This window comes from Ovis canadensis, chromosome 2 (genome assembly GCF_042477335.2).
Source record: "Ovis canadensis isolate MfBH-ARS-UI-01 breed Bighorn chromosome 2, ARS-UI_OviCan_v2, whole genome shotgun sequence".
Taxonomy (NCBI): domain Eukaryota; kingdom Metazoa; phylum Chordata; class Mammalia; order Artiodactyla; family Bovidae; genus Ovis; species Ovis canadensis.
Window position 1 is genome coordinate 152122976 of NC_091246.1, and position 14034 is coordinate 152137009.

Genomic DNA, 14034 nt, shown 5'->3' on the forward strand with positions numbered 1-14034 from the left:
TCTCTGATTAGGTGAATGCAAGAAAGCATGCAGCTGACCAAAGCAAAAAAAAAAGCACACATGCACACACCTGGAACATCCACCAGTGGCCTCGTGCACTGGGTACATTATAAATCATGCTCAGGCACTCCAACGCCTTCCAACTTTTTATCAGATTTCACATAACTCTTCTCGTACCACTTTGTAGTAACTCACAAACTGCAACCCTTCCAGCATGCGCTACCACATGCAAACATCATACCTTCGAAGTCAAATGCCGTGTTTATGGTAAATTTTACTTATTTATTAACTATTTAACATGTGTGACACTGTGTTACCATTTTTAAGGATTCTATCCTTCTTATGTGTGACTGTAGCTTTTGAGAATTGTGCTTCTAACTTCGCTTTCCTCCATAAGCCCTGTGATTTTTATTGTATGATTTTGTATAGCAAAGCGATTTTTTTTTTTTAGGAACACATATGCCACATTCTATCAGAACTGACTGTAGTTTCTACACTCTGTTTCTAAGAAGTTTCCCAGAAGAGTGAATCCCAATTGGCCAATCAGTGACTTGCTTGCCAACAGACAGGTTAAATGGCTTTTCTTTCTTCCCTGCCTCACTTCTCACACTCTTTTCTTTGTGCTTCCTTGGATCACTTTTCACATCAGCAACTTGCACTTGCAAGTGCTTATCTCAGGCTCTAATTCTGGGAAACAAGTTTAGACAAACAGATTCCTGCCCGCAGGGAGCATACATACAAATTTGGTAGAAAAACTATGATCAAGCAAATAAGTGAACAAACAACAAGCAAACAAGATAAAGACAGATTGTGGTGTTTTAGGTAAGATGAAGCCAGGGTGATGAGAGAAATTAAAGAAAAAAATAGGGGAGGTACTTTAGGGAGGATTCAGGGCAGGTCTCTGAGAAGGAGACATCTGACTTGATCCATGAAGGATGAAAATGAGCCAATCTGGGTAAAATAATAATCATGTTACAGTGGGAAACAGTAGCATTTTCAAAGAAAGAATCAGCAAGTAGGATAAGAGATCAACAAGAGTGATATAAAAATGCAACAGGTGGTACAGATAAAGCGCCTAAAATGACCCTGGGAATCCTTAAGTCCCCAGTAGAGGCTCTCAGGGAATAATGATGGCTTCAACATTGCATTGACAGTTGTGATTGAAGGTGGTCACAATCATGATGTTGATTGATTAACAACTCTTAGTGCAGAAAAAATGAAATATATTCTCAGCCTTAGGTTTCTTGCCAGTTTGGAAGAGACACAAATTCAAACATTTATTATAGACTGGCTCCTAAAACTTAAGGTATCTTATTCAAAAAAAAGAAACAGAGGGAAGAAAGGATGGATCAAGAGAAATGGCATTTTGAGTGTCCACATGTCATCACTCTTTGGCACATTTTACATGTTATCCTACTCATGTCACCATAATCATATGTGATAGTCTATCCAATTTTTATGTACAAGGAAGCTGAATCTATAATTTGCCCAAGTTCACAGAGCTCATTCAAACCAGACTGTATCTGACTCCATGCTAACAGAGAAAAAAACCAGTCAACTAATATAGACTGAGTGGATGTGAGTAATTTTAAAGAAAAGAACAAACATGGAATAACTGAGTGCCATCTTTAAGACTTTGTTTAGAAAATGTTGGAAAGCAGAGAAGACAAGAAAGCCTACAGTGGGAAATGAGGTCATCTCACATGGATCCTATGGTTTTTAGCAGTGAATTCATTCTTGTGGATCATCACCTTTACAGTGATGAGCTTATTGTCGAGCTTACTGTCAGTAATTAAACATTTGTGCTGATTCTGAAGAATTTTATGGACACAGTAGGGAAGCCAAACTGACTTAACTGTTTTGCTAATTGCTAATTAGCTTCAGTATAATGGCAGGTGTTTGCATTTGTGTAGTTAGGAAGAGAGCCAGAATATCATTTGTAAGAAATCCTACACTAAAATTTGAAAAGTGAGAACTGTTATCAGTTGAGCAGGTTCTGGACAATAAAGCAGGTGCTATGGAATTTTTTTTAATTACATTAAGATACAGTTTCTCTAGCTCTTCTTCTACCCTTTTTATGAGAGTGAACTGATATATATCTGAATCTTTCTATTTTTTTGCACATTTAGGAATGAGGCTGGTAGTAGACTAATGGGATTAGTTCATATGGAAAAGTATGGAACTAAAACCCATCAGTAGCTGCAGCTCCTCCCCTGTTCTTCATCTCTTTTTCTTACTTTAAACTTTTCTGAAATTTATCTCTGTAATTTTCAAACTTAACCTCATAAGTTTATCTTCATAAATTTAACTTTTTAAAACAATTTACATTTATTCTTTTTAAAAATGTCATTTTTATTATACTAACTTCTTTACTGTAATATATGTTTAGTCTTCAAGTTAAATTTTCTGTGACAATAGGGATTCTCTGTACATAACTGTTTGAAATTCTTTATTTTCTACTTGAAAAATAAAGCCCTATTACTGATACAATGTGCTCTTGGTCAAATAGGTTAATCAACATATCAAGAAACTGGGGAAATTACTTCAGACTTACACTACGCTGTATCATTATTTTTTTCATAGCTTTATTTTACCAATATGAACAAAATGAAGCAACTGACTGTGTTGATCTTTATCTGAGTCATTTACTTCCAGGAAACATCAAACAGTTATGATTTCCTCTCACTGTTTGGTATCTCCTCATCATTTTATGTTTCAATGAATGGCTAACCTAACAACGAAGGACCTGCCCTCTCTCATACTTCAAAAAATGACTCGCCTCCATCTCCATCTCTCCTCAGTGATTCAGATTAGACCAACTACTGACCTTCTTCATAACTCCCATAAGACTCACTGGTAATTTACTTGTTTACTTGCCTCTGAAAAAGTTTTTTATTAATGGACATTCTCACTATTGTAAAAAGCCTTACTAGAAGCACATCCTTAATTGTCCAATGCCTTTTATCTTCCAAAGAAGGTTGAATGACTTGGAGGAGATACTTGAATTAACACCTGGCAAAGGCTTTCAGCCCATCCATTCTTCTTTGATCTTTAGGTACCCAGATTACTGAAGAGCATAGCACATAGCAACTAGCTGGTTTGATTCTAGACTCTTGACACAAGTATGGCTCCTAAAGTAGATGAGATGGTATTGAAGTTCATCACCACCAAGTGATATGAGTTGAGTATCCTAGGATGACCTTCTACTCCAAATTGTCTTATCCCTGCCTTACTGATACACCTTCACAGACCTGGCAAAGAAAACATGCAAAGGTTTTAGTTCAGTGACTAACACATCAGTTCAGTTCAGTCACTCAGTCGTGTCCGACTCTTTGCGACCCCATGAATCGCAGCACGCCCAGGCCTCCCTGTCCACCACCAACTCCCAGGGTTCATTCAGACTCACATCCACTGAGTCAGTGATGCCATCCAGCCATCTCATCCTCTGTTGTCCCCTTCTCCTCCTGCCCCTAATCCCTCCCAGCATCAGAGTCTTTTCCAGTGAGTCCACTGTTCGCATGAAGTGGCCAACGTACTGGAGTTTCAGCTTCAGCATCATTCCTTCATAGTGAATGCTTTATTAATAGTGTGTGTGTGTGTGTTAGCTGCTCAGTTGCGTACAACTTTTGTGACCCCATGGACTGTAGACTGCTAGGCTCCTCTGTCCATGGAATTCTCCAGCAGGAATACTAGAGTGGGTTGCCATTTCCTTCTCCAGGGGATCTTCCCGATGCAGAGATTGAATCCAAGGCTCCTGCATTGCACACAGATTCTTTACTGTCTGAGCCACCAGGGAAGCCCCTGTTAGTAGTACATTTTGCTCTTATTGTTAGTCAAGTACTCATGATTCTTCTGGTAAATTACACTTTCATTTCTTTGTTTGGAAGGACTTCTACATCTGAGATGCTCATAGTAAATGCAGGTCCTCTTCAGAAAATATATGTTGCTTACTTTCTATAGTATATCTAACTTGCCTTAAAAACATCCCACCACCACATTACATATATATCCATTCTACTGTCAATTTTATTTATCCTTTCAAAGAACCAGCTTTTGGCTTTGTTGATTTTTGCTATGGTCTCTTTTGTTTCTTTCGCATTTATTTCTGCCCTAATTTTTAAGATTTCTTTCCTTCTACTAACTCTGGGGTTCTCCAATTCTTCCTTTTCTAGTTGCTTTAGTTGTAGAGTTAGGTTATTTATTTGACTTTTTTCTTGTTTCTTGAGGTATGCCTGTATTGCTATGAACTTTCCATTCTACTGGTATAAATAAATAAATTATATATATATATATATATATATACACACACAATTAATATATATATATATATTTAATATATAAAGATATATCTTTTCCACCTGTATCTATTGCAGGGGCAGTGGTAGGGGGACTAACTAGAGGTAATTCAGTCTGGCAAACTGGATCCAATCTTATAATTTAGTCTCTATCTCTTTCAGATCAAAACAAATTTTGAAGATACCTTCCTCTTCCTCCCTGCTCCTTTCCTTGATAGATTTCCCCAGAAGGCGAAATTGGCCCTGGTTGAGAGTAACTGGTATACCACTGATCTATTTATATTTGAGAATTGTCACTGCTTAGTCCTTTGCAACCTTGGTTCTGGAGAAGGCAATGGCAACCCACTCCAGTATTCTGGCTTGGAAAATACATGGAGAGAGAAGCCTGGCGGGCTCTTGTCCATGGAGCACAAAGAGTCGGATTCGACTGAGCAACTGAACACAACCTTGGTTTGGTCACTCTACTACTCTAACTCTTGGATACTTCATCTATAAAATGTATATAATAATAACTACTGCAGAAGAGTGTTACAAAAGCTAAGTGACAAAGAAGGTTTGTATGACACTGTATCTGAGGGGAGTGGGGAATGATGACTGGACCTTTGATTCACATGGTACCCTGTATGCTTCTGGGCTGATGCTGTGGCGAGGCCTATCTAGGCTACCCTCCCTCTGAATCAGTAATTGCTGGTCCTGTCCAGCCATTAAAGCCATCTTGTCTCAGCCCCTTGTCCTTAGTCTGAAGGTCCTCACACCTCACACGCGGTGGCTGCTTTGTCTGGATTCCAGGCCTTTGCAGATTTACCAAACTTAGCAGTTTCTCTGGGCTCTTCAACCAGACCATACAGAACACCTGAACTCCCTGTGCTTCACACAGGGCTTGGAAACCCAAGCATTTCAAAGATTTTTCTAGACACTTCCTTTTGTTCATGCTATACAACATTCCCACATCATGATGGGTGTGACTGTGTTGTTACACACAGAGGCTTGTGTTCTTCCTTGAAAGATATGCCACTGGCTATCGCCAGTGCTCTCCAGTCCCCCATCCATGTCAGCATGCTTCTCCCACTCTATTCTCACACCCTTCATTTCCCACCATGAAAGACAGAAAGCAAGGCCACACATGTCTGGTTTTTCTACACTCTCCACATGTATGTCTACTCTTAGTTACCATAAACTGGGGTCGTAAAGGGTGAAATGTCTTTATTTTTACCATCCCCTTCAAGGCAGAAACCACCAAACATACCATTTTCAACTGGGACAGTGGATTATAAAGACTCAAAGAGACCCTTCTGGCTAGGACAAATGGGCATCTCCATGATAAGCAGCAGAAGAGAAAACCAGATGGAATACTCTCAAATGCACTGTATGAGACTCTTGGTATTTAATGTGGTTCTCTGGAGTAAAGGAAACACTAGAAGTAATTGAGCTCTAATTTCCCAGCAGGCCAACCAGACAAGGGCTCTTTTTTGATCTCCATTTAATTTAATTAAATTAAAAGAAAATAGAGAATGAAGACATCTCTTGCAAACCTTAATTTGTGGACAACTCACTTCTGCCAGATAATGTCGTTCCTCTCCACTATAAGTTCAAATTTTCTAATGATCTTCCTAATGTTCATAAAGACTAATGATATAAATTTAGACATTTATACTTTGAATTTAAAACAGATTTCTTCTTCCTCAAAGTGCAATTTTAATTGATATACTCCTTGCATGCTTTGCATAAACTGTTAATAGTTATTTATTCCTCTGAAGGAAATTGAACTTTTGCAATTTATTATACAAGAATCAGAGAAGGCAATGGCACCCCACTCCAGCACTCTTGCCTGGAAAATCGCATGGACGTAGGAGCCTGGTAGGCTGCAGTCCATGGGGTTGCGAAGAGTCGGACACGACTGAGCGACTTCACTTTCACTTTTCACTTTCATGCATTGGAGAAGGAAATGACGACCCACTCCAGTCCATGGGGTTGCGAAGAGTCGGACACGACTGAGCGACTTCACTTTCACTTTTCACTTTCATGCATTGGAGAAGGAAATGACAACCCACTCCAGTGTTCTTGCCTGGAGAATCCCAGGGACTGGGGAGCCTGGTGGGCTGCTGTCTATGGGTTCGCACAGAGTCGGACACGACTGAAGTGACTTAACATAACATAACATACAAGAATATCCTTGAGTTTCCCCACCATCATATGGTATGATCAGTATATCTTATTTGCTTGCTCAAACTCATGTCCATTGAGTCAGTGATGCCATCCAACCCTTTCATCCTCTGTCATCCCCTTTTCTTCATGTCTTCTATCTTTCCCAGCATCAGACTCTTTTCCAATGAGTCAGTTCTTTGCATCAGGTAGCCAAAGTATTGGAGCTTCAGCTTTAGCCTCAGTCCTTCCAACAAATATTCAAGATTGATTTCTTTTAAGATTGATCTCCTTGCAGTCCAAGGGACTCTCAACAGTCTTCTCCAGTGCCACAGTTCAAAAACATCGATTCTTTGACACTCAGCCTTCTTTTGGTCCAACTCTCATATCCATACATGACTACTGGAAAAACCATAGCTTTGAATATAGGGACTTTTGTTGGTAAAGTAATGTATCAATAGGCATTAACTCCCCCAAATTTTTCTGCAAGTGTTAATATATTTTTTTTTCTATAGTTTTTAGTCAGTTGTTACCTGAAACAATAAATGCTGGAGAGGGTGTGGAGAAAAGCGAACCCTCTTGCATTGATGGTGGGAATGTAAATTGATATAGCCACTATGGAAAGTGGTATGGAAATTCCTTAAAAAACTAGGAATAAAACCACCATATGACCCAGCAATACCACTAGTAGGTATATACCCAGAGGAAACCAAAACTTAAAAAGACACATGTACCCTAATCTTCACTTCAGCACTGTTTACAATAGGTAGAACATGGAAGCAACCTAGGTGTCCATTGACAATGAATGGATAAAGAAGCTGTGGTACATATATAAAATGGAATACGACTGAGCCATTAAAAGGAACACACTTGAGTCAGTTCTAATGAGGTGGACGAACCTAGAGCCTATTATACATAGTAAAGTAGGTCAGAAAGAGAAATATAAATATATACTGACATATATATATGGAATCTAGAAAGATGGCACTGATGAATTTATTTTTGGGGCAGAAATGGAGAAACAGACATAGAGAACAGACCTATGGGCACAGGGGGATGGGAGGAGGGAGAGGGTAAGATGTATGGAGAGAGTAACATGTAAATTTATATTACCATGTGTAAAATAGATAGCCAAATGGGAATTTGCTGATGACTCAGGGAACTCAAACAGGGGCTCTGTGACAACCTAGAAGTGTGTGATAGAAAGGGAGATTTAAGAGAGGTTTGGGAGAGAGGGGACATGGGTGTATGTATGGCTGATTCTTGTTGATGCATGACAGAAACCACAAAATTCTGTAAAGCAAATATCCTTCAATTAAAAATAAGTAAAGTAGCAAAAATATATATATATAGTCAATTGTTTGCTTGAAATGTTAAACATCCCTAACTTCTCTAGCCAGGGTTGCTGAATGTATTCTTTTCAGTTATAATTAGGTACAAAGGTGAACCCAGGTGGATCAGTTGAGTTTCATTGCCTGCTATAGACTTAACTGCATTTCCCCCAAAATTCATTTTTGAAACCCTAATCCCCAATGTGACTATGTTTGGAGATGGGGCTTTTAGGAGACAATTAAGCTTAAATGAGGCCATAAGGATTGAGTCTCAATCTGGTAGGATTAGTGGCCTTAACAATAAGAGGAAGAGAGAGAGAAAGAGATCTCTGTCCATGTGCAAGTATCAGGGAAGAGCCATGTGAACACACTGAGACGGCAGCCATCTGCAAGCCAGGAAAATATCCTTGATGAAAATTGAACCATGCGGGCACTCTGCCAGCCTCTAGAAGTGTGAGAAATGAATTCCTCTTGTTCAGCCCCCCCATCTGTGATATCTGGATGGTAGCCTGAGCTAAGACACCACCATTTTGTAAAAGCACCATTGTGCACGCATATGGGCTCAGTTGTGTCCGACTCTCTGAGAGCCTGTGGACTGTAGCCCAGCAGGCTCCGCTGTCCATGGGATTTTCCAGGCAAGAATATTGGATCAGGTTGCCATTTTCTACTCCAGGGGATCTTTCCAACCCAAGGATTGAATGTATATCTCTTGTGTATCCTGAATTGGTAGGCAAATTTTTTACCACTGCACCACCTGGGAAGATCTCTTTCTAATAAGGGTCTATTGCCTCTGCTAACGTGATGATGGCTCTTTTTGCCTGTTGGCCCTTGGTTACAAGGAATCCAACAGCCATGGCCACAACTGTAGCTTGCAGTTCAGAGAGCCCCTTGCAGTGTTCCAAGATCACCTTTTTTAAGAGGCTATATCCTCCAACCCTATAGCAACCAGTGTTGCCAGGATAGAGAGCAGGATTTGTAAGCAGGTATTTGGGAGTGACAGTAAGAGGGGCCAATCCTCATAGCACCTCTCAGTTCTCAGATCTATGCATTCTTATTGGGATCACAATTCCATGTACAATTCTAATGCAGTACGTATTTATGAGTCCTGAATGAGGACACCAAATTCGTGCAGAGTATTCCTTCCAATCTAGCACTTTTAATAGTAAGCCATCCCTATAAGAGATGAGACTAGATGCTTCTGTATGTTGCAGTACGTGATGTTTAACAGGTGGGCCACAACCTTATAGGCCCATTCTTGTAAAATGGGTCCTTTGGTTGAAAACTGTATTATATACAATTTAATGCCTGAAGATCAGGCATTCCCTAAACCAGTGGATAGTGGTTTTGGCTAAAGATTTGTAGGCAAGAAGGGAAAAATCAATTTCTCAGAGAGGTATCCATCTCTATCAGGATAAACAACTGGCATATCCAGGACAGAAGGTCCAGTGCAGTTAACTTTGCATCAAGTGACCCGTTCATCACCTGGAGGAACTGTGCCACTTATTGGCTCAGTGTTGGTCTTTGTTGCTAACATGTTAGACATTCAGGGGCAGCAGTATCTAGACTGGCCTTGGCAAATACACCATTAGAGTTAGTGATATTTTAGGTACCTGCATGCCGGAATTTTATCAGTTTCTTTTTTTCAATTATTAGCATATCTTTCAACCTTCATGTATTATATTTCCAATTTTTTTTTAATCTACCCTTTTAGCATGTAGGCTGGCAAAATAACTATCAAACTGGAGAGGTGCCATGCTAAAAAGATTCACAGGTTTGGCAGTAATATAAAGGTTCTGTGCTTCAAAGCAAGAAATGTCACCAACTGACTGGGTGTGCTTTGGCACCTTAATGTCTATGTTTTCCCACATCAAAAATATGTGTTCAGTTCAGTTCAATCACTCAGTCATGTCTGACTCATTGTGACCCCATTATCCGCAGCACTCCAGGCCTCCCTGTCCATCACCAACTGCTGGAATATACCCAAACCCATGTCCATTGAGTCGGTGATGCCATCCAACCATCTCATCCTCCGTCATTTCCTTCTCCTCCTACCCTCAATATTTCCCAGCATCAGGGTCTTTTCAAATGAGTCAGTTCTTCATATCAGGTGGTCAAATTATTGGAGTTTCAGCTTCAACATCAGTCCTTTCAATGAACACCCAGGACTGATCTTTAGGATGGACTGGTTGGATCTCCTTGCAGTCTAAGAGACTCTCAAGAGTCTTCTCCAACACCACAGATCAAAAGCATAAATTCTTCAGCACTCAGCTTTCTTCACAGTTCAACTCTAGCATCCATACATGACTACTGGAAAAACCATAGCCTTGACTAGATGGACTTTTGACAAAGTAACGTCTCTGCTTTTTAATATGCTGACTAGGTTGGTCATACCTTTCCTTCCAAGGAGTAAGGGTCTTTTAATTTCATGGCTGCAGTCACCATCTGCAATGATTTTGGAGCCCCCCAACATAAAGTCTGCCACTGTTTCCCCATCCATTTGCCATGAAGTGATGGGACCGGATGCTATGATCTTAGTTTTCTGAATGTTGATGCATATCCAATCTTATTCTTGGAAGTTTTTATGAGAAGTCTTACCTAATAGAAAATAAGACATATTTTTTCCTGTTAGTTTTTCAATGTGAATACACTTTACTCTTATGGCTTAATAGATACAGAAAGGAAGTAGTTCTTAAATTTTCCATTGTTTGCTTTGATGAAACAGAGTCTGTATAGTTACTTTTTTGATTAAGGATTCTTTACCACTCTATATTCAAACTTGCTCCTTGAAAAAAACGTTATGTCCAACCTAGACAGCATATTTAAAAGCAGAGACATTACTTTGCCAACAAAAGTCCGTTTAGTCAAAGCTATGGTTTTTCAGTAGCCATGTATGGATGTGAAAGTTGGACTATAAAGAAAGCTGAGCACTGAAGAGTTGATGCTTTTGAACTGTGGTGTTGGAGAAGACTCTTGAGAGTCCCTTGGTCTGCAAGGAGATCCAACCAGTCCATCCTAAAGGAAATCAGTCCTCGAATATTCATTGGAAGGACTGATGTTAAAGCTGAAACTCCAATATTTTGGCCACCTGATGGGAAGAACTGACTCATTGGAAAAGACTCTGATGCTGGGAAAGATTGAAGGGAGGAGAAGGGAATGACAGAGGATGAGATGGTTGTATGGCATCACCGACTCAATGGACATGAACTTGAATAGACTCTGGGAGTTGGTGATGGACCAGGAGGCCGGCGTGCTGCAGTCTGTGGGGTCGCAGAGTTGGACACGACTTGAGTGACTGAACTGAACTGATATTCAAACTGCCTCTCACTTCTAGTGGCTTTAAACTAATCTCAGCATCTGTCTACAAGGTTCTTCATTGTTTATTGTTTCCTCCATACATAGTTTCATCCATCTGGGAAAATCCTGTTTTTCTTTTACTGCTTTATCTCTCCAAGATAAATTTTCTCCTTCTATTAGAGCAAAATTCATCAAAATAGATATTTCATTTAAAATATATGAGTGGTAATACTTTTCCAGCTTTCTTTTTTATTACACAAATTGACTTAGAAATACTAACATGTCTATTTTATTTATTATTTACAAATATATGTTTAACATGTTTTTACTGTGACTTACTCTGAAAATGTGTTTAAAATTTTAAATTTTTTTGTTTGCCAATGCAAGATACACTCTCTTAAGAGAGTACTTTGATTTCTTAGGAAATCTAGTATTACGGACTTTAAATTTAAGTAACATGGCTATAAGCTAATTACCATATGTGTGAAAAGGAAATTTTTTCTTATTTAAAACTGAGGAAAAATGTATCTCTTGAGGAAAGAGTTGTTTATAAATAAAACCTCTACTTCTTCATCCCCCATTTATTCTTTATCTCAGCCCATTGTCAATTTTCCTCTACTGTTCAATTTAGTTACTGTTGCCAAGGTCAGAAATGTTTCCCAAATCCAGGGAATATTTATTAGTTTTCTTTCACTCGGTGGACTTAGGTTTTCACAGCTGAACTATTCTTTGTGAATCACATTTCTATCATGGCTCTCATGATGCCATATTCCAGTGTTTGCTTTGTTTATCTCCTTTCTTACCTCCCCAGCTGCTATAGCTTGATCTCCATTTCTGACTTATCAAAATGTGCTGTGATATTCTATGAAGTCTAATTTGGTCTCATATACCTTGCAGTTATGCTGGCCAGCTATTGCTGTGTAACAAACAAGTACCAAATTCCATTGGCATGCAATATTAAAGTTTGTTTCATATGTGTCTGTGGATTGGCTGGAGTGGCTCTGTTGATCTTGGCTGGGCTTTTTCAGGCATCCATGGACTGGGCTTAGATGGAGTAGATAGAATTGGCTTGCCAGCATTGATTCAAACTTAAGGTCTGCCAATAAGGCAGGTGGCCTTGTTTTCTGTGTCTCCCATCCTTCTAGACTAGTGGACTGGACAGCGCATGAAGACTGCAGCAGTATACGTGGGAAAACTAGGGCATTCAGTGTTCTTAAGGATTAGATTCAGAACTGGCACATTACCAATTCCACTCATATCCCACTGGCCAAAAAAAGTCACATAATTGAATGCATAGTCAAGAAACATGAAGATATACTCAGCCTTTAGTGCATGGAAATGCATTATTATGTGACAGCAGATGTGGCTGTAAGGATAAAGAATTGGAGCCAATAACTCAGTTTATTTAATACCACACTTTAACTTAGGTTTTGGTAACCAATTCTCTTAATAGATTACATTTTCCCCATATCAGTATCTTTGCACATAATATTCCCACTCTCTGGGATGTCATTACATCTGGTATTTGGGTGACGGTGTTTTGTGCAAGATTCATCTCTTCAGAAGTATCTTTTCTGACCCTTATGGGATAATCAGCAAGTTCCTCTTACTTTTTCCTTAGTTTCTGTACTGCAATTTTGTAGTATGCTATGTATTATTTTATTTGTGTTTTTGGATATTTCCTTCTCTGGAATTCAAGCTTAGAGTAGGTTTGTCTTCAAAGCAAAGAGTAGGTTTGTCATTTTTTCACTGTTTCTCAGCACATAAAATGCAAGGTCTTGTGTATGATATTTAATCAATAAATATTTTTTAAGTAAATAAAATAATAAATACAACTGGGCTTTTTTTAAATTTTAAAATTATAGAAAAGAGGTAGCATCAAAACATTATACCTAGATTTTTATGCCCCAGATATTTCTTTGCTGTGGTTGAAAGGGGGAGGCTGATAAAGTGGTTATTAAGCATAATGAAGATTATTTTTTATTTTCTTTTCTTTCCTTTTAGGGTCAGACAGCCCATTACTGTTAGAAAAATTTCATTCTTTAGCCTATGGTGTAATAATATCAAAAATCAAAGAGACCAGTTAGAACATTATTGGAATGGTGGAAATGAGATAATGACTTGGAATAGATTGGCAAAACAAGAGATTTGGGAGGAAAATGGGGAGTTCTACCTTGGACATGTAGACTTTAAGGGGATTATAAAATATCTAGTAGATCATTAGAAATGTAAGCTAAAGAATAAATTTGTTAGAACCTAAATAGATAGTAATTGTAGCCATGGCAATAACTAATATTATCTCTAGGGAATAGAGAGAGAATGAAAGATGTTTTATAATTTGGCCCTAAAATGCTCCAACATTTAAAGTTTAGTTAATGAAGATGAAAGAAGAAAAGAAAATGAGACTATACAGTTAGAAAGGTAGGAGGAACACTATGCTATCACAAATCACAATGGAAGACATGTTTTCTAAACCAGAAATCAGTAAACTAGGATGACTGCTGTTGAAAGGTTAAATACAATGTGGGAAAGCATATACATTGGGCATGGACACACTTTATGCTAACAAGAGCGTCTCAGAGGAGTCCTGTGGGTGGAAGCCAGAATGGAGTGGTCACGTGCGCTAAATCGCTTTGGTTGTGTTTGACTCTTTGCAACCCTGTGGACTGTAGCCCGCCAGGCTCTTCTGTCCATGAGACTCTGCAGGCAAGAATACTGGAGTGGGTTGCCATGTCCTCCTCCAGGGGACCTTCCAGACCCAGGGATCGAACCTGCATCTCTTATGTCTCCTGCATTGGCAGGCAGGTCCTTACCACTATTGCCACCTGGGAAGCCCCAGAATGGAGTAGACTGCACGTTAAATAAGGGCCAGAAATAAAGTCAGCAGGTGTAGATTTCTCTCTGAAAAGTTTTCCCAGGAAGGGGAAGAAGTACACATATAAAATTATCATCTCTCCATATGCCTTATATCA